Source organism: Thermobia domestica, chromosome 17, assembly GCF_964235325.1.
Source record: "Thermobia domestica chromosome 17, izTheDome1.hap1.1, whole genome shotgun sequence".
In the NCBI taxonomy this organism is placed as follows: Eukaryota; Metazoa; Arthropoda; class Insecta; order Zygentoma; family Lepismatidae; genus Thermobia; species Thermobia domestica.
In genome coordinates, this window is record NC_137470.1 from 85,656,098 (window position 1) to 85,678,798 (window position 22,701).

The following is a 22,701-nucleotide window of genomic DNA, read 5'->3' on the forward strand; positions in this document are numbered from 1 at the left end:
AAAATTTCATGTTTGAAGTGTTAACAAGAATAAAAGTGTGACGTTAGAAAGAATGATTTGAGCCTCCACAGGACACATGCATGCTGCACAGGACACAAGTCCTTCCAATTGGTATGTATGGGCATAGCGAAAAGCGCAACAATGTCATAAAAGGTCAAAGGCCACGCAGTTAAAACATGATAGTTTGTGTTAGCAAATATGAAAGTGTGACGTTTGAAAAGTGATTTGACCTGCCATAGAATACATGAAAGAAGGCGCCTATGGAATACATGCATAATTAATGGTCAACAGTGTCATAAAAGGTCAAAGGTCACGAAATAAGAAGTTTATAGTTCGTATATTGGGAAGTATGAGACGGCAATGTTTGAGAACTAATTTAGTTGGTATGTATATAAAATTAAGAATATTTATTTGGGCTCTCGGAAATCTTTTCTTTTAAATACCAAGAATACTTAATTTTAGGAAGTCATTAGAGGATGCGCACTATTGTGTGCAGGACATTCTAGGGCATAGTGGGTGCAGGATTTTCTTTGGTCTAGATTCTAAAAACACATATTATTTGGGTAGCATTTTCCAATGAAAATATCACGTATATGCAAATCACTCAGGAGTTCTCCAAAAATAAAATAAAAAATCCTGAGAACAGACTGTACTACAGACTGTTCGTTATTTCTTTGTATTCATATAAAAAAGGATAATGCATTGAAAATAAACTGTTTCCAAGCAATGCATTGTGTTGTGAAGTTTGAGGGGAGAACAAAGATGTCCCGTATTCTCATGAAAAATAAATATGGCAGCCTTAATATTTCCTTGATGCTTAGCCAGGAAATTGAGAAAATAAAAATAATTCCACTGGAAATAAATTGCTTCCCCATATGTAGGAAGAGACGCACGCTTATCGTTTATTTATACCCTTTCGTGACTGAAGCATAAACACGACCTTTTTATGTTTTGAACTCACGTCAAATAATCAGTCTGTTTCGTTCACAAGGGTAGTTTGGTGTTGCTAGAATGATAATCTGGTTGGACAGAGACAGTGAGGCAGTGGAGTGTGGAGTTGAGCTTAAAATTAAATAAGTTTGTGAATCTGGAGTGTTTGGAAATATTGTGTGTCTTGTGAGTGTGTAAGAAAATAAATGGTGTTGTATTTCTTATTTTCCCTATACTCATAGGTCTACGTGTTTGGAAGTGTGTGTGTGTCTGTGTGTGTGTGTATGTATGTGTGTAAAATGAAATGAAATCTTTAAGTTTATCATCCCACGTTATGCCGGTTAGGCTAAAGGAGACGGTGATAATGAGAAATGAGTGAAATGGTGGAATGAAGAAAGTGGGAGGAAACGGGAGAACCCCGAGAAAACCCATGCACACGGTTTTGTCCACCACAAAGTTCACTTGCCGGGGATGTGTGTGTGTGTGTGTAATTGTGTACGTCACAGTGGATATTCTAACAAAGGAGCAATGTGCCGATTTGCCTACAGTTCTTAGTAGGAAGTAGGTTACAAAAACGCGGAGAAAGACGTTTGCACGGTGTGGTGTGAAAATAAGCAATATCCGAATTCTTCATCTTTGCAAACAGTTTCGGAATAACTGTTTTAGAAAGGAACATCTTTCTCAGCAACAACGAAAGGCAGGACCACCTGTAAGGATCTCTACCGAGGATACTAAACGCAAAGTGGTTCGTTCTGTGCTTAGTTCACCAAGAAAATCAATCCGTCGCCGGAGTGTTGCATCCAACGTTAAAAGAAGTTCGCTGAGTAGGATATTGCGTGTGCTTGAAGTTAAGGCGTACAGTATGAAGATTGTAAATAAATTACATGATGATATTTCGGTGCCAGAATTTTATTTTGTAACTGGATGATAGACAAATTAAATGAAAATCCCCTATTCTTATTTCTACTTATAATGTCAGATGAAGTTTTTTTTAATGGAACAGTGTCTTCGTCACATGAACGGTTCTTGGGACCCAGTCCATCGGCGGAAAGAATTGAACACTGTGCAGATCAAAGGGGTATTATGGTGTGGACGGGACTAACAGCAACTAGTGTAATGGGGCCGTTTTTCTTCGAAGCAAACGTTCATCAACTTATATACCAAAATATGTCGCGAGAATCTTTTTCATGAACTTGATCCCTTAAATCTTGATCCACACAATGATATATGGTTTCAACAGGATGGTGTTCCAGCACATCGCACTAGGGCAACATTGCAAATTTTAAGAGGAAGATTTAGAAACCGTTTAATAAGTATAGTTTCTGATGTTGAGTGGCCAGCTGGAAGTCCTGATCTAACCCCATGCGACTTCCTTCTATGGGGCTTTCTTAAGCAACAAGTTTATAAAACTCCTTCAGTAACACTTGAAGAACTTCGACGATCGGTACAGCGTGCCGTTGAACAGATAACTCCAGACACTCTTGAAAAAATCTTCACAAAGACACTTATACACAGAGTGAACTTAAGTTTAGCACATCATGGAGAACACATGGAATAAATTGCAAAGTACTAAAAAGATTTGCAGTCTACAAGGACGTCAGTGTTTGTTGTAGAGGTAAGAAATATTTTAAATATTTCTTTGCAGTAAATAGCTATTAATATGTTTCAATAAGAAAGAAACATTTAGAATACAGTTTTGCAAGGCTAAGTAATTAACAAAAGGTGGGACTCATACTATGTTCAATTCATTGTTTTAAACATCACAGAAACATACCTACCCTTGCCTGCAGCATTTGAATTACAAAATTAGGCTTTTTCACCTTATGGCAATATTGACCTTTTCATTATGGTCATGTACACCCCTTGGAAGGACCTTTCTGCATGTGTTCTATGGAAGCTCAAATCCGTATTTAAAACGCCACAGTTTTATTCTTGCTAACACATCAAACATGAATTTTTAACTGTGTGACTTTGACCTTTTATAACATTGTTGATATTTTTGCTATGCCCATACACAAAAATTCGAAGGACCTTTATGCATGTTTTCTGTAGTAGCATAAAGCATTTTTCAAACGTCTCAGTTTCATACTTGCTAACACATCAAACATGAAATTTTACCTGCGTGTCCTTTGACCTCTTACGATATTGTTGACTTCATACACACACCAATTGGAAGATCTTTTCTGCATGTGTCCAGTGGCAACTCAAATCCTTATTTTCAACATCACAGTTTCATACTTGCTATTACTTCAAACATAAAATTTTAACTGCGTGACCTTTGACCTTTTATGACATTGTTAATCTTTTTCCTATGCCCATATACACCAATGCTTTATGCATGTGTTCCATGGTAGCTCAAATCACTTTTCAAACGTCACAGTTTCGTAGTTGCTAACACATCAAACATGAAATTTTAACTGTGTGACCTTTGACCTCTTATGATGACCTTTTCTCTATGCCCATACACACTCGTTGGAAGGATCTTTATGCATGTGTTCTATGGCACTTCAAAGCATTATTTCTAATGTCACAGTTTCTTATTTGTTAACACATGAAATATGACATTTTAACTACGTGACCTTTAACCTCTAATGATATTGCTGACCTCTTCGTTTTGCTAAAAAGGATGTTCAGTAGATCCTTTGTGCATATGTGTTTTTAACATTAACTTCAACTGAATTAGTTGTGTACCATAAGCTGTTGAAAAGGGAGCTCTTTCTTCAAGGGCCACAAATGACCTGCTAGAGGTCACTGGGTCACGATTGCCCAAATTTCTCGTTATCACATTGTTTTGGATCAGAATTTAGGTCGATATACCAATTTTTGCTACCGGAGATGGATATTCATAAAAATGGCATGTGAGACTACTATTTAACATTGAAATCCCATAAGGAAAAATTCGCATTTTGACCTTTGACCCTGTAACTCCGCAAACAATAGTACATGCGATCTCGTTTTGCTATCAAACAAATCTTCTGAACTTCCTCTAAATTGCCTGCAAATTTCACAGTTCTAGCTTTTACCAGTTCTGAGTACTATGAAATTAAAGTTTACAAACGAATTATGGGACAGTATGTATATATATGCATGTATTTTTTTTTTTTTTTGCATTACAAAACCTTAGGGTACCTCGTAATCTGGATTCTTATAAAGCGATTTGAACAATTATTTAGAAAATATATAGTGCTTAAAATCGGATCAAATAGCAATGCCAGTAATCTGTAATATCTTACATTTTTATTATTTACATTGAATGTGTACTTGTTTTATACTGTATAGCATGAATATTAGCTGCTACATAAGAAACAATTATCTATAATTGAATTTAAGTAGGAAATCGATATAGTTGTTATAAGAGGAAGCTTGCGAAAAAGAAGTGTATAATAATGATTTATCTGAAATAAATGTTGCGTAATGGTGTAGTTTGTTAACCCGCCAGCTTTGGAATACTGGGCTCTTCAAACTGTCCATCCTAAGGGTTGCGCAGACTCGAGTCGAGACAGAATTTTCCTGACAAAATTGAAGTCGGGAAACAGCTCTTCCAAAGAAAAATATACATTTTTCGAATCGAGACATCATTTTACAGCATATTGTCGAGACGAGACGACATCAAATCTTGTCTCGCTCATCCCTATCCATCCTACCTACATAAAATCAATTTTGCATACGAATATTCAATTTCTTTTAACGATAATTGTAATCTACGATACAGATTGAAGTTAGATATTGGCTTGAACTGCTTTATTACCCACTTAACCTTCGTATACTGCGTTCATTTGGCATAAATATTTATTATTATTAGAATGTAAACACTGAAGAATATATATTAACACACAATGAGAAAGATCTCAATGCTCGTAGTAATTAACACATTGGTTGCATGTTTATTTAAAATTAACTCTCTTGAAATCTAAATAGTCATTATTAGAAAGAAAGCACGTTAACCGTTTTGTTAATTTGGACATATTATAAAAGATTGAGGAATGTGTATGTAATCGAACAGAATATATGAAACAAAATGGAATGGCATGTGGAACTGAACTTGAAAGAGGATAGGGTACGTAAATGAAAAATCAAAGAAACCAATGGTTAAAAGCTGTAGTCACTGCTTACAGCAGATGAGTGAAATCTCGCCCCCCCCCCCCCAAAGTTCAACAATTCTGAAAACTAAAAGCGTCACATATTATTCGTTTCCAGACAAAATTAAAAAATGGATTTTCCATATTGTTCGTCTATACCCCTTCAATATAGTTAGCTAACAAACCAAGTACGATCGACTGACTAGACATGACGTGAGTAAAATTTATATAGGAAGTTTCGATACAGCGTTCACCGAAGTGACGCAGACGTGGTGTTCAAGCTTCTGGTAGGTCCTATTTCGTAATGGATTTTAGGTCAGTGAGTTCTCTTTATACGTATCAGAAGGCTCTTTAACTCTATACTAAAGACGTGTCGTATGATTTATTCAAACCGTCAGGTATTCGTACAACCATGAGCCCAATTCGTTTTGCTTCACTGCTTACAAGTTTAACTTGAAATAAATTCTTACTTTTCCACGGAAACACAAACTGTTTGAATGCTCATTTTATTATGGGTGAAATGTATAATTCTGCAAGGAATAAGTTTTCATGTCCTTCTCCGAAATTTGATTCCTCGTCCTTTCGCTCAGCAGTTTCGACACGTAGACAACTAGACTTATTGTCGTTGTGTAACAGCTTGGGGGAAATCGGTTTCAACTGCACGAAGGAAATTGACGGCATTGGGTATAGCTGGATGGAGGCAAATACCAAGTGCTCCCAAGTTCGAAGTGCCACTTGCTGTTTGTGGAAGGTGAAGACAGCCTTAGAAAAATCACGTGTACTGATTGCAAGCACGTGGAAGATTTCGTCGTAGATTTGGCAGCTCCAAATCAATACATTCAGTGACTGAACTAGGAGTGCAATGATACCAGTACACTATTTTACTTTGATTGGTGTTGTTTTTATAAAGATGGAGAACGAAAATATTTTACCGTTCGAACATTTGAAACAATACTTTTTTCTTAAGAGCTGAGGATGATGGTGGACAAAATTTTAAAGTAAACAGTCTGAACTGCCCCGGCGGAAAATATTTATCAACAACTAGGGTGCCATAATTAAAAATTTATAGTAAGGGGTTAATATGAATAAACTGTGTTCTGATGAGGAGGCCTACTTTATTACTAGAAAATAGTTTGCTGATGGTATGTAATATTCGGGTTCTTTCAGATCTATCCTAGAGTCCTGTTGATTATAGAGTTTGAAACCAGCTTTAGAAAGCATGTATCGATTTTAGAGTTACTCTCAAGTTTTGATTCACGTGTTCATGTGTTCTCATTTTATTAGTTGTAGTGTAATATTTCTCTATATTCTGTATTTTTAATTTTACATAACATTATTATTATATAATTAGTTTAGCAGAGCAATAATAAGCAACATTTTTTTCTAACGCATAGGAATGAGCACGAGTCAAGCTAAAACTCTACTCAACTCGTATGCAAATTGAGTTTCGAGTCAATTCAAAGGTAACAACCTCGAGTCGCGATCCAAGCCGATTCCGTTTTTCGCGTCGAGTTAAGTCGACTTTGATAAATGGTTCGTTCGTTTTAACTCGTCTCAAAATCATGGCCTGATTACAGTGGAAAACGAAAGCCATGACAAATGTAAGCTAAACAGTAATATGGAATACTTTTAGTGTTGCTCACGAGAGGGAACACTGCTAGCATCTCCTCTCGTCTCAATAGCTAAATCACAAGAGATTTTTCATAACAAGCTCTGCTCTGCTCGGCTCAACTTAGAGGATGGCTCGAACCGGCTCACTTGGGGTGAACGATCGGCTCGAGCTGGCTTGGTAGAGATGAGCCATCTCCTCGGTTCGACTCAACTGAGCCGAGGGTTCTAGCCGAGTCGTCGGATGAGCTGTTGGCTCGGCTCACTTCTCGGTGTCAGCTGGTCGAGTCGTTGACAATTCTAAGCCCGGACCGAGATGTTTTGAAGATATTTGGCCAGTGCCCTATAACTTTTAACAGTGTTTGGCTCGAACCCGAATACTCAACCTAGACCCTCAACTCAAATTCAGAAGCTAATGAACAATGTCCTTGACTCCTAGACTTCACGACTACCGAAGTTCTCATTCACCTAGTTTTTTAGTATTCAAATAAAAACCGCCTATCTTTCACGTTTACATACAGAGTTGTTACAATTAATAATAATAATAATAATAATAATAATAATAATAATAATAATAATAATAAAATTGTAGTAGTAGTAGTGTCATTGATAATAATTATACTCTCTATGTAATATACTTGAAGAATATACCAAATTTCACAATAGTAAATCCCGTTGTTAAGCGCGTTTCCATATCCAGGCCTCTGACTATGAAAACATTTACGATCAATCCCCCAATCATTTCACAGATTCAACCTGTTGCATATAAGTTATTAGGACGTAAAATTGAATATAGTTTATACGATAAAGACCCTTATGGATTGCAAGACCGGTTACGCCTAAATATTCACCACAACCTTATAGTGGTATCGACATAAACAAAAAAAAAACTGTTGAGCAGGAAACTACTTTACACAAAAGTCTAAAGAAACTCAATTAAGACGTAGGAACTGGTTGAGCGGTTTGGGTCAATAGTCTATCAATCATAAGTTTATGTGTTCAAATCCTGTAGGAAGTACTCGTTTTGTTTTTTTCCTTAAATATGTGTTTCTTATTTTCATCAGAGGACTGAAACATTTCTTTGAATAAATCTTTGGCAAACTACTTTTCTCTCAAATTCGAAGAGAAGGGAACATTATATGAATTGCAAATTTAAAATCCAAAACTGAAAACAAAATATTAAGTATGTTCAATATTTCATTATTATCTTTTGATTTGTAATGAAAAGCTAATTATAAGCATTGATGATTTCAGAAGATTCTCCCCGTTTAATGGTCAATATATGAATGAAAGGAAATTGAAGAACATTATTAGTCCATTTTGAGCATGATCGAAGATATGGCAATGAATTTATGTCGACAGGGTCTCAAATTCTCCCACAGGTCATGCCCTGTAATCATCACTGTTTCAAAGGTTTCCTTAACAAATACCTTGGTAGAATATTTCATTTATTTCTCGTTCTACGTTTTGAAATGACAAAATCATAATTTTAAAATAATTATAATACGATAAGCATAAAGGTTTGTAGAAAAGATGAAGTAAATAGTATTGTGTAAGTTATATTTTTCTAATCGGATTAAAACTAGAATATTGATTTGCATCGCAATTTAAAGTAAATCCTCTCTATATATAATTCTTACTGGAAAGCATGTGTAACTCAAATTACTTAATCAGTATATTTCATAATATATTTTTATTATAATATTTTTACTGTTCAATGTCGTATACAGTTCATTTCCCAAAGCAAAACCTTACAAATGTGTATTGGGCTAGTGAATATTATCAAATAAATTTTCATTTAGTTTACATAATTACTGCATCGCCTATTTTGAAACTACGTACATTAACTAATAATAATAATAATAATAATAATAATAATAATAATAATGATAAAATCATTGCAATATCTTATAAGAATTTCAGGCTTACTCAATAAATGAACTCAACGTGGTCTCTATTCGAAGTTCTATTTATTCCAGTCTTATAGAAATACAAAGAGAAATTTCGAGACCAGATAAAAGAAAAATGTTACTTTGGTGCGACTGGAACTAACCTTTAAGAGTTCCTTTCAAGTTACAAATGCCTTAGACTGTTTCTTGTCTTAAAGTTAACTGATTCACTGAACGTGTCTGAGTAAGTTGTCTTTATTTTCTTCTCGGTTATACACGTTTTACAATAATTTCTTTTAAACTTGAACGACAGGAACACGAATTCAAAAACATTTAAGTCAATTAAAATTCCCCCAGCGGGAATCCGACCGGGGACCCCGTGCACCAAAGACACACGTGCTAGCTACTAGATCAGCGATAAGAACACATAAAATCTGTTTTGAAGTGCCTGAACTTTATGCCTATTTCGCCCTGATGTAATGTCTACTGATGTTTTTATGTTTACCGTATTCGTTTCTATGAGGAACCATATATGTTATTTATATAGATTCTATTACATATTCGTCTATAAATACTATATAAATTATCAGAATTATTCATGATCTTTCATGGAAATTCGCTCGTGCATGCACGGTAAACGGACAGTGTAATTGGAATGTGAGTTCACCAGAGATTATGTATTTCGCCATTATTTAATAGCTATTTAGAAGAAAGCGAAAACGACTCTACCTAATGAAGATGGAATTTCGGTAGGAGATGAAAAAATGAGGTGTATATGGTTTGGGGATACTCTTGTGGATTGTTAGTCAATGACTTATTTTTACATAACGAATGAACGATTTTGCCGTAAGTTGTCAGATCTTTACAATTATAAGTTGAGTGCTTTCAGTAGGGCGAGAGCTGCGTTTGAAAGACTATTTCTGTTCGTTAGTTACTTACAAATTTTAGAATAAAGGAAAGAACGAAATTTTCGTATATTGTCATATATTTTCAATTCGAAATGAGTCCGTTTTGTAGAACGAAAGGAGTGATTGGAACATGGAGTACTCTTGCTAATTGTGTTACCTGCACTTTTAAGAATAAAATAATAGAAACGAGTCGCGTTTTATTGTAAAGATATTTACAGCAGAAAAGTGAACCCATTGTGTAAGGCGGAAAAAGGGTTTTGAAGATAAAACAGACTTAGTGACGTATTTTAAAATAAAATGAGAGGAGATTTGTCGTAAATTTCAGGTAATTAGAATTGAAAATTTAGGCTATTCAATAAGGCCAAATTATTTTTTGGAGGATGTCTTATAGAAAGGAATTCTTGTAAAATGTCAGTTTTTGTATTGAAAAGTGCAAAGGAGAATTTGGAAGCCAAAGCAGAATTCGAATCAGTTGTTGATTGTTAATTGATGACATATTTAAGAATAAATGAAAGAACGTTGTTATCGCATATTAGATATTTACAATTGAAAAGAGAGTGCATTTTGTAGGTTGGAAGGAGTGTTTGGAAGATGACCACAGTCTTGGTAATCGTTAGTCACTGACATATCTAACAATAAATCGATATAGTCGTTATAGTAAAAATATTTACAATTGGATCTCACTATTGTACATGGAAGATTTAGCAGTGTCTCTTTGTTCGTTAGCTACCGGCATATTTAAAAATAAAATGAAGGGGCGGAATTGTCTTAAATTGTCAAATATTTACAATTGAAAAGTGAAACGATTGAGTATGGCGGAAGGAAGATGGATCAGACTCTTGCTGATCGCTAGGCACTGACTTATTATTATTATTATTATTATTATTATTTTAAACGGAATTGTAGTCAGTTGTCATATTCGCAATTTAAAGGTGAGTCGTTTCAGTAAGGCGAAAAGAGTATTTCACAGCTGAAGCAGACTTTCTGACGTCACTTAGTGACATATTTAAGAATAAACGAAAGAACCTAATTGTAGTAAATTGTCAGTTACATACACTTTAAAAGTTCTTCTATTCAAAAGCACTAGAGGAGAGTTTGGAAGATGAAATAGACTTTCATGGTCGTAGTAAGTGATATATCTAAGAAAAAAGTGAAAGAACGGAGTTGTTTTAAATTGTCTGTTATTTACAATTTAAAGGTTATGCCATTAAGGAGGCTGAGAGTAGTTTTTCGAATATTAAGCAGTCTGTTGTTGGTGGGTAGTTAACGAAATAATGAAAAATAAAATGAAAGAACGCATATGACGTAAATGGTCAGATATTTAAAATTGGAAAGTGAGCCTATTCAGTAAGGCGAAAGGAGTGCTTAGAAGCTAAACCAGACTCTTGGTGATCATTACTTGTAGACATATTTAAGAATAAATAGAACGATTTTAATTGTTGTATATTGGCAGATATTCAGGATTGAAAAGAGTGTCTATCCAGGAAAGCTAAAGAAGAGATTACAAGATAAATATACTCCCAGGATCGCTAGTTACTGACGTATTTATGAGGAAATGAAAAGCGGTAAATTTGCAAATTTACTGATATTTACAATTTAAAAGGTAGGACGAGAAGAAAGTCTTTAAGATGAAAGAGAATAGCTGCCAGAAATTTACTATTGTAAAACATGTCGTTTGAGTAGGGCGAAAGTAGTTTGGAAGCTGAAATATATTGATATATTTTGTTGCCGACATACTAGGAATTATATATAATAAAGGAACTATATATCTTAAATTCTCTATTTACAAATGTAATCGAGAGCATTCAGTCTGGCAAAAGTGTTTCAAAGATAAAGCAGACTCTTGCTTATCGTTAGCTACTGACATATTTAAGAATAAAATGACAAAGAAAAGATGTTGTAAAATGTCAGTTATTTAAAATTGAAAAATTACTGCAATCAATGGGGGGACATGAATGTTTGGAACATGGTGCATACCTTTGCTGGTCAGTAGTTTAAGACATATACGAGAAAATATTGAAAGAACGTGTTTGTAGGAAATTGTCAAATATTTACAATTGAAAAGAATTCTTTATGTAGCTACTGAGTTGCTTAAAAATAAAATGAAAAACGGATTTATCATAAATGAACACATATTTTCTTTCTAATACTGAGTCTATTCAGTGAGGCGAAACGAATGTGTGGAAGATGAAGTAGAATCTTGCTGATCGTTAGTTACTGACATATTTAAGAAAAAATGAAAGAATTTTATTTTGCAAATTGTGAGGTATTTACAATTGAGAAGTTAATCAATTCAGTATTAGAACGAATGGAGTGTTTGGGAACTGAAGTAGAGTCTTGCTGATCTTTAGTTACTGGCATTATTAGCAATAAAATGATACAATGGAGTCGTCTGTAATAGTCTGTTTCTACAGTAAAAAACTGATCCCTTCCAGTAGGGCGAAGACTCTTGCTGGTAGTTACTGAATTATTTATCAATAACACGGAAGAACGTTAATGTCGCAAAAGGACAGCTATTACAAATGGAAAACTAAGTCTATTCAGTAGTGCGAAAAGAATGATTAGAAGATGAAGCAGACTTTTGCTAATCGCTAATCAGTGAGTCCTATGACTGGGCGAAAGGAGTATTCCGCAGCTGAAGCAGACTCTTGTTGATAGTTAAATACTGAATTGGGAAGATGAAGCACACCCTAGCTGAACGTTTGTCTCTGACATACTTTTAAACAATGACACAACGTAATTATCATAAATTAGCATATATTTAACTGAAAAGTGAGTCCATTCTGTAGGCCGAAAGGAATGTTTCGATCCTAAGCTATACTCTTGCTAATCGTTATTAACTCATATATTTAAGAATAAATGAAAGAACGTAATTTACGTAAATTATTAGATATTTACAATTGAAAAGATCGTCCATTCAGAGAACAAATTGAGTGTCTGGAAGTTGATCGTTGGTCAGTGAGTTATTTTTAAACAATTACAGAACGGATTTCACATAAAATGGCATTTTATCAATTGAAAGGTGTGTCTATTCATTAGCAAGAAAGGAGTGTTTCGAAGCTGATGCAGACACTTGGTGATCGTTAGTTATTGACATGTTTAAGAATAAAATGATACAAAGAAGTTGTGTTTAATTGTCAGATATATTACAGTTGAATAGTAAGTCCATTTAGTAGGGCGAATGATGTGTTTGGAAGTTGAAGCAAACTCTTGCTGTTAGTTAGTTAATCGCAAAATATAGAGTAATATGAAAGAACAGAATAGTCTTATATTTTCAGATATTAACTATAGAAAATCGAATCTGTTTAACAGGGCGAAGGGACTGTTTGGAGGTTGTAGTACACTCATGATGATCCTTTGTACCCGCCATGTTAAAGACCAAAATTTAAGAACGCAAATGTCAAAATTAATAGCAACTTACAATAGAAAACTAATCCATTTTTTTAATGCGAAATAACTTTTTGGAAGATGAAGGAAGCTCTTGCAGATAAAGATAGTCGCTGACTTATCTTTAAAAAATGGAATAACGGAATTGACGAAAATGTAATATTTACAATTGAAAAGTGAATCTATTCAGTTGTCCGAAAGGACTTTTAGAAATATGAAGCAGCATCTTCCTAATCGTTAGTTACTAACGAATTTAAGTATATATGAAAGTACAAAATTGACACAATTGTTAGATATTTACAATTGATTCCATTCAGTAAAACGAAAGTCGTGTTTGGAAGAAAAGTAGACTCTTGCTGATCGTAAGTTACTGACGTATTCAAGAGGAAAATGAAAGAACGGATTTTAAATGTGAATAAAGAGTCTAAACAGTAACGCGAAAGGAGAGCTTGGAAGCTCAAATAGACTGTCACGATCGATAGTTACTTAAAATTGAAAAGCGAATACATTCAGCTGGGCAAATGGAATGCGGAAGCTGAAGCAGACTCATGCAGATCGATACTTGCTGACATATTCAAAAATAAACCGAGAAACCAAATTGTGGTCAATTCTCAAGTTTTTACAAATGAAATGTGAATCCGTTCAGTAGGACTGAAGCATTGTTTGGAAGGTGAAGCAGCGTCTTGGTAATCGTTAGTTTCTGACATTATTGAGAATAAAATGAAAGAAAGGAATTGTCGAAAATTGTGAGACAATTTCTATTGAATAGTAATTATATTCAGTAGGACCAAAGGATGTATAAAGGCTGAAGTAGACTATTGTGATAGTTTGTTACCAACATATTTAAGTTTAAAATGAAAGAACGTAGTTGTCGTACATTGTCACATTTCAAAAGTAAGTCTATTTAACTGGACGAAACTAGTGTTTGGAAAATGAAGGGACTCTTCAAGATCGTTAGTTGACAAAAGTATATGAATGAATTGAAAGAACGGATTTGTCGTACATTCTCACATATTTACTTTTAAAAAGTGTCTATTTAGAAGGCCGAAAGGAGTTTTTCAAGAAACGAGAAGAGTCTTCAAGATCGTCAGCTGAAGACGTATATAACAATGAGATGAAACAACGGCAATGCTGTAAAGTGTCAAACATTTACAATTTAAGGAACCATTCAGTTGTTGAATACTAAACAGACTCTTGGTGTTGTATGGTTGAAGACGTATTTGAGATTAAAATGAAAGACCGAAGTTGTAAATTGTGAGATATTTTCAAATGAAAAGTTTCCATTCACTAGCGCGAAAGGATTGTTTCTAAGATGAAGCAAACTGTTGCTGAGCGTTAATCACTGACTTATCTTTAAAAAATGAAAGAACGGAAATGTAATTTTTTATATTTACATCTGAAAACTGAGTGCTATGTGTAGAACGAAACAGGTGTTACGAACATTAAGCAGACTCTTGCTAATCGTAAGGTTTGAAATATTTAAAAATAAAATTAAAGAATGCAGTAGTCGTAGATTGTCAGATATTTAAAATTGAAAATTCAATCTATTAACGAGGGCGAAAGGAGTGTGGAAGCTGAAGCAGACACAGATCGGTCGTTAATGACATCTTGAAGAATAAAAGGAAACAATGGGATTGGAAGTTGTAGCAGGCTGTTGCTCACTTTTACTTACTGAGATAATTTAGAACAAAATGAAACAACGGAATTGTCGTAAATTGTCACATATTTATAATTCAAAAGTCATTTCAGTAATGCGTAATAAGTGTTTCGTAGTTGTAGTATAAATTCTGATATTTATAAATGAAATTGAAAGCATTCATTCATGCAAGGGGGTTTTCTTAAAAAGCCGTTCCGTAGTATCATTTTATTCTTAATTACGTAATGAGTAGGAATCACTAAAATTCTGCTTCATTATGCAATCACATTTTTGGCCTCACTGTTTGCCCTCACATTGCAATTGTAAATGACAAAATGCGACAATTCCGTTCGTTATTGTTAATTATATCAGTTACTAGTGACCAAAAAACTCTGCTTAAAAACTCCACTCACTAATGATCACCAAGAGTCTGCTGCATCTTCCATAATGTCCTTTTGTCCTACTGATTAGACTCGCATTTGAATTGTAAATATATGACAATTTACGACAATTCCCGTCTATCACTTTATTCTTAAATGTCATTAACTAACGGTGAGCGAGAGTCTTCATCTTTGAAAAGTCCCTTCGCAACTTTTCAAATCTAAATATCTTTCAATGTACGAATACCGCATTCATTCATTTTATTCCTACATATGTGGAACAAGTGTTCCAACAACTTCCAAACTATACTTTCCCTTTAATGAGTGTATCCACAATACAATAGTAAATATCTCCCTATTTACGACAAACAAATTTTCTCATTTTTTAAGATTTCTAACAAATGAACAAAATGACTCTGCTCCCTCTTCCTAAATCACCTTTCGAAAGTTAATGGACTTATCTTTAAATTGCAAATATCTGACAATTTCTAACTATCTGTTCTATCATTTTATTCTTAAATTTTTTAGTAACGAGCGATTAGCAAGAGTTTGTTAAAATTTTTTGAAACCTCGTTTCGCCGATTTTTAATTACAAATATGTTAGAATGCATTACAATACCGTATTTTATTTTATTCTTAAACATCTCAGTAATTAACGATTTTGAGAGTCTATTCCAGGTTGTCTCTTCTTGTATCGTTTTTTTCGTCTTCGATGTATATACTCGGATGGAGAAGCTAATCTGATTACTTACATCGACTTGAAGACTTTTTTTCATTGGAAGTTTCTTTTGGTTTCATACGTTCTTACTTTATACGTTTCTTCCCAAGCAGCTTTTCCTAGAATCACATGTAGACCTAGCGACATAATGAGAATATTTTGGTTACTGGACGCATCAACATAAGTAGCATTTACTCTTTTCATCATCAAACCATGTCGATGAGTCATACGTGCCATACGGTACAAAAAGCTGTATTTAGTGGCATTGCGCCAAGCAAATACGATTTGCAAGGAAGGATGCTTTTTTTGTTCCCAGTTTTCATTATAGCGCACTTCATACTTGAAGTTGTATCGAGATTTAGCGCGAAAAAACATATCTAAAGCTAAAGTCATTCGTTATTGCGGCAAAGAGCGTAAAAAACAAGAATTGAGTTCTGTGATTAGTTTGTGTAGATCAGGCTCTGTTACCTGTGGATTACGCTCTTGGATTTTTTTAAAATTTCTTTTTTGCTTTTCCAAAGAAATCACATCCTCTAATTCTTTTTACTGTGTTTCGTTAAAAACAATCATTGAAATGCGTAATTGCTTTTTTACTCCAGGAAAGGGGGAGGAACATTAGAGGTAAAAGATCGATAGTTTTTAATATCAAACATTTTATAATGTTTTAAAACTTTAAAATCAGCGTCTGGACTGTCTAAACAAAGAGTAAATCTGAGATTTTTTAAATGGTTATGCTCATTAGGTTATGAACGATTAGCATCAAACTCTCTTCGTCCATCTCTTCAAAAAAAAAAAAAAACTACTAGGCATATGCTGCTCAACCCATTGACAGCATTCTTCCATTTTTTTACGTTGTTTTTCAATACCGTATTCCAATGTTTTTTAGAAAATTGGGATTGCGAGTCCATCTCTGTTCATTCCTCCGTTGTCTTTTCTTATGAATAGCATGAGAAAGAAAAAAACAATCCATTAAATAAAAAAAGAGGGAACATTGTTTGATTTTTAATTACTATTGTTAGAATTTTAAAATATATTCCAACACTTCTATAAAATAAATAATCAAGAAGGAAACAGGAGAAAGGAATTTCTAAATTAAAATTATCATAGTCTTAAAATATTTTCATTGTTATGTTTTCTTACTTTAAAGATATCAAAAGCGGTTAAAGCTCATTTTAGATTTTAGCTCTTGCCTACCTTTAAGTAAAATGAATAATAAACCCGCAAGCAAAGAGGAATTTTATTACTATATCGCACAACTCAAGTACAAGGTGTGGCATATACACCAATATTTACTGAAGTAAATAAAGATGAACTAGGCCCATCTTCACATGTGATAACTGTCTTAAACCCAGCAGATCCAGAATATAAGGAAGAAAGAACCATAGCTTCTGCTAACTCAGAAGTGGTTTTAAACGAAGAAAATCCCCCTTCAGGAGTTCCAGTACAGCAAACTAGAATCATTTTTAATCGCATTTTTTGTTTCGCAGAAAACAAAATATTTCACGTGAAAGAGGTTATATAAATGACACCGATCTTTTCTTTCCCTATCAGAGGTGTCTTACCTGAAAAAAATCATTTATTTCTGCTTCAATCTAAAATGTTTGCAAATCAGTTACCAACAATTATCGGAGGAAGTCTGCTGATTTTAAAGAAAAAAAGAAAGTATATCAGAAATATTCTTTAGTGGTTTTCCTTACTGTAAAATAAATTCAGAATTAAATTTTTTAAAAGAAAATATGCCCATAAAGAAAGTAATAGAATTGCGATTTATCGTACCGCAAGCTGATGTAGAAGGGATATCCTATCACAACAAAGTGTTAAGAGGTAACGGTAACGTTTGTCTCATTATGACGGAAGGAAAAGAGCTACTTAATTTATTTCGTAAGAGTCAAGCAGATAAAGTATGGAATAAATTCATAGCTCTGCCAAATGAAACAGTCATCATATTTCGAGATCAAAAAGTGCAGTTCATTGTATGGCATATTGAAGAAGAAACTGTTTCTCTTCAAATTGTTGAAATAGGAAACTATGGAATTTATTCTTTAGAGATCGAGTAAGTCGTAAATCGAATAATCGAAAAAGTACACCAGATGGAACGTTAATGAAAATGCAAAAACAAGATAATGATTCTGTATCTGGAGTAGCAAAGTTAGCTCATAGATTTTCTCGTGTTTTTACACAGTCCCTCCTTCATTGAAGATAACTGCAAGCCAAATAGGAACCAAGCCTAAAAGAGCGGGAAGAGTTGCTAGTAGGATAACAGCAAGAGCTAGGGTAATATTTTGTTTGACAATAGCAATTGTTTTGTGGGCTTTTTGAATGATCCAGTCGAGTAAAGCAAGATCATCATTGAGAGAAACAATATCCGACGTTTCAATGGCTGTAGCATTTCATATTGTTCCCATAGAGATACACACAGTGGCTCTTGCTAGGGCAGTGGCATCATTTACTCGATGTCAAACCATAATAAGACCTTGACTACTAGAAAGTTCTGCTACTTTAGCTAATTAATCCTCAGGTTATAAATCTGCATAGATGGTAGAAATACCTGCTTGTTCGGCTACATATTTTGCAATTTCTAACTGATCACCTGTAAGCATAATGGGAAGAAGATTTTGGTTTTTAAAGCGATCGATTAACGGTTTTAATTGGGCTCGTAAAGTATCGGTGAAATGGAAGAGAAATAAAGTGTTTCCCAATTAAAGATAATTATTTAATGTTCCTTTTTCGAAGATTTCATAAGAAAATGTTTTAGATAAATAGGGTAGTATAAATGTTGAATTTCCTATGTATACAGGGACTTTACATTTTTGTAAATGAACGAATCCTTGTAAGCCAGAGCCTGGAATTGATGTAAAATCTAGAATTTCTAAAGGCTTAATTTGTTTCTCTTTTGCGTAAGTAACAATTGCATCTGCGATAGGGTGTACAGCAGATATTTCTAACCCATATGCTGCTTGTAATCCCTCCTCTAGAGTATAGCTTGGAGCCTGCTTCGGGTAGAGTATTTCTAATTTTGTGCAGTGAAGCTTTCCTGTAGTTAGCTATTTTATCAAAAGCTACACTGTGACAAGAGGTGAGCGCGTCTAACATAACCCCTCCTTTAGTAAAATTCCTTTAGGAGCATAGCTACTTATTGCGCTTAAATAAGCTGTTGGTTTTGCTATAATTAATGCACAAGGGGAGGTTGCGATTAAGAAAGATAATGCGCCGTACATTCCTACTTCAGAAACTAAATAGGGGATGGAAAAATCCCAAGGGAGCATAATGGCAAAAATGAAAAATAGCGAAATAATGCTCATCGCATACCATTATCCAAAACGGTCTAAAAAGCGTTGTAGATGAGGTTTCGTTTTTTGGGCATGAGTAATGAGCTCAATAATTCAATTTAGTGCTGAGTCACTACTTGTGCGAGTAACCTCTACTGTAATTGTGCCATCCAGTTTATAGGCACCTGCTTGTACCTCATCTACTAGTTTTTTACTAACAGGGCGGCTTTCTCCTGTTAAATGGCTTAAATTTACAAAAGAACTACCCTTAATAACCACGGAGTCAATCGGAACAACTTCTCCTGCTTTGATCAACAAGATGGTTTTAAGAGGAATATCTTTTACTGATCTCTCATAAAGCGCTCCATCTTCTGCTACTACATAAGCAAATCTAGGAGCAATTTGATGCAGGCTAACTAGAGCGCTTTTTGTTTTTTCAGTAACTAGAGTTTCCATAGCACCGGATAATTCGAATAAGACAAGCAATAAGCTCCTTCCACACCATTTCCGATTAATACCGATAAGAGAGCAGCTAGAGTCATTAGCACATCGATATTAATTTCAAAATTTTTTATATCTTCTAAGGCTCCAATTAATGCTGGGGTTCCCGAAAAAAAAAACAAATAATAAACATAGATTAGAAAGAGCAGTTTTAAAAAAGGAAAAAAAATAAAAGCGTACAATAATAATATCATAGATAAAAAAGCTGCTTTTAAAGAAAGATGTTTGCCCCATTTGCGCGAAGAAGGAGTTAGAAAAGGGCTGATGCTCTCTTCTTTGCCCGAAGCAAAAAATTCATCGAAAAGATAAGGGCCATTTGACATTTCAGATGCCTTTGATTAACTGTTGAACAAATAGAACAGCACCTCCAATAACAACTAATACAGCGCAGTTCCAAACAGTTCTCTGCCAAGCTGAACTATTTTCAAGATGAGCAGAAAGCACAGTGGAAAAAATCAGTAGCAAAACAACTGCAATAGGTAGACCAAATGAGTAGGATAAAACATAACCTATTAAGCATAAAACAGCGCTTATTAAAGCTCCTAATAAGGCAAAGAAGCTTTGTTTAAGCGAGTGTTCGTATTGTTCTAAAGAGAGACCTAACTCTCTTCTTCTAACATAATCTGTAAAAGACGATTGTCGTCAGCCACCTCCTCGAGCAGTTTACCGGAAAATCCTTTTGCTTCATAGATTTCAGAGAGCTCTTCTCGTTCTTGAGGTCTGTGATGTTCAATCTCAAAACGCTCCCCTTCAGTACACCATGTAATCTCTGCATTCGAGACCAACCATTTATAGCACTGCGCGCTGCTATAATTAAAATCAGACCAAAAGACAATACTCCAAGAGATGGCAAAGATAGTTGAATGAGCCATCCAATCAAAAGTACTATGGCAAGCAGTTTCATGTTTTCTGTTGCAGCAATTACATGAGAAGGAGCCTCGGATCCATGTATTTCAGCTTTAAGAGGAGCTCCATTTTTGCGCGCTTCTTTTAAATGTTCTGGAACTGATTTCCCCTTAAAATCTTTGGACATAAGTTTATGATCCTTCTTGAACCAAGTAGCTAAGCAAGTGCAACAGATCGAAATAATCTTGGCAAGCAATTAATTCCCTAGTCGAATGCATAGAAAGTTGAGGACATCCAATACCAATTGTATTAATCCCTTAATTATCAGCCATGATGGGGCCAACGGTGCTCCCACAACGAAGGTTGAATCTAGATACAAAAGATTGGTAATTAAGATTCAAATTATGGCAAGCATACACAACAGGAGCTACAGAAATTGCATCTGATGCATACTTTTGTTTTGCATTGTATTTAATCACAATCTTTTTATTTAAAAGAGGCAGGTGTTGTGGATCGTCTTATTTATATAATTGGGATTTAGCGCATGAGCCATATCAATGGATAGACAAAGAGAATGGCTTTTCATGCGTATGAATTCCTCTATATCTAATCCAAGATGGGAAGAAAAACGTTGTAAAATATCTTGTAGGAAAGAGGACCCAGCTCCTTCTAAACTATGAGATCCCACTACTTTATGATCCAAAAAAAGCGCCTATTGCTGCTGATCAGAGTTTGGATTTTTGCAAGAGACTAAAGAGGTGAGAGTAGCGTGTGCGCTGACTAGATTATATATTCGATATGAAGCAAGCATTTCATTATTTAACCCTATAAAACGCGCTGGTTCTTGTGGTACTAGGAAAACATCGAAAGAAAGCAGCTTTCCAAAAAAGAGGTGAAGCTTTAATAACTTCTCTAAGATTTTTTTTCTTGACTAGATACGCTAACAAGAGGACATAAATGTTCTTGTTTATTTAAAATCACTCCTTTTTCATTTACTTCGTGATCTAAATGAATGGCGAGCTGTGGAATCATAAAAGTAGCATCGTATAAAATAACTAAGTTCTCTTCTGGTTCTTGATCCTTATTTAAAACAACAACTCTTACCGCAAGAACCAGATCACGATTTGACCAAGAAGAAAGTAGAGAACTACCATATACTTCAACGCCAAACGTGGTCATATCTTGCTTAAGACAGCCAGGAAGTGGCTTGAGTTTAAAAGCACAGCTATAAGCGCAAGAATAAGCGCTTGTTTAGTAGATTTTTTGGGAAGAGAAAAAGCACAAACTTCCTTCTCTTATTATAAAATATTTACCACCTGGATTCAATTTCCATTTATCGATGTTTTCTAAAGGTTGGAAGTTATGAATGGCTAGACAATTGCCTATTTCCTGAACAGCGTGCCAAGAAGAGGTGAGCTTCCAAAAAGCTTTTAAATCATCTAAAATGTGTGTCATAGATTTTTTGTTCTTTCTGTTAATATTTAACCCATATCACATAAGATGAGATGAGAGCCATAATAATATGTCTTTTAAAAAAAGATAAAACGATAATCTCTCGAACTGCTATCAGTCAATCTTGTTTTAATAGAATTGTAATTTTTAAAACATTTGTACTTTTACGCTTTTATGATTTAACATGCAGATTCATATCTGAAAAAAATATATGCGTTTATTTCCTGTATTGTTAACCGTCTTTATCGATAGCTTAGGCTTTGGTCTGGTTTATCCAATTTTTTCTGTCTTGCTCCTGAACCCTGAACAAGGATTTTTACCCGTAAATACTTCGCTTGCAATGCGTGGCTGGTTATTTGGATTGCTGGTTTCGGGTTTTTGCTTGGGGCAGTTTTTTAGTAGACCGATTTTAGGCGCTCGATCTGATTACAAAGGGCGTAAAAAAATTTTACTACTCACTCTTTGGTTTGCTGCATCTAATGTATTGACTGCTTTCGGAATTATTTTTGAAAGCATCCTTATCGTTTTTATCTCTCGTTTAATAGGAGGCGTAGCTTCGGGTAATTGGTCTGTGGCACAAACAGTAATTGTAGATACCAGTACTGAGGAAGAAAAACCAAGAACTTTGGTTTATTAGGAACGGCATGGGGAACATGATTAGTTATAGGCAAGCTTTCAGATCCTTCTATATGTACTATTTTTCATTTGACTACACCTTTTTGGGCGGCTTCTTTTCTTTGTCTGCTTAACATTGATTTTTTAGCATGGAGAATACAAGAAAGTCTCCCTGCTGTTCAGTTTACAAAGATTAGATTAGTTGCTGGCATTTATAGACTTAAAGAAGCCTTCACCTCTGTTAAACTTCGTGGTTTATTTTTCATGATGTTTGTTTTTTGTGTCGGGTGTTTTTTTTTTTTTTTTTTTTACAGAGTTTGCACTATTTTTTTAATTCGAAAGTTCACTTTAGTGGGTCTGAAATTGTGAATTTTTACACAAGTATTGGTCTTTGGATTGCTTTCTGGCAAGGGCTTGTTATTCGTCCTTTCTTAAGATGGTTTTCTCCTCAAGCGCTCATCTTAACAGCTTTGTTTGGAATGG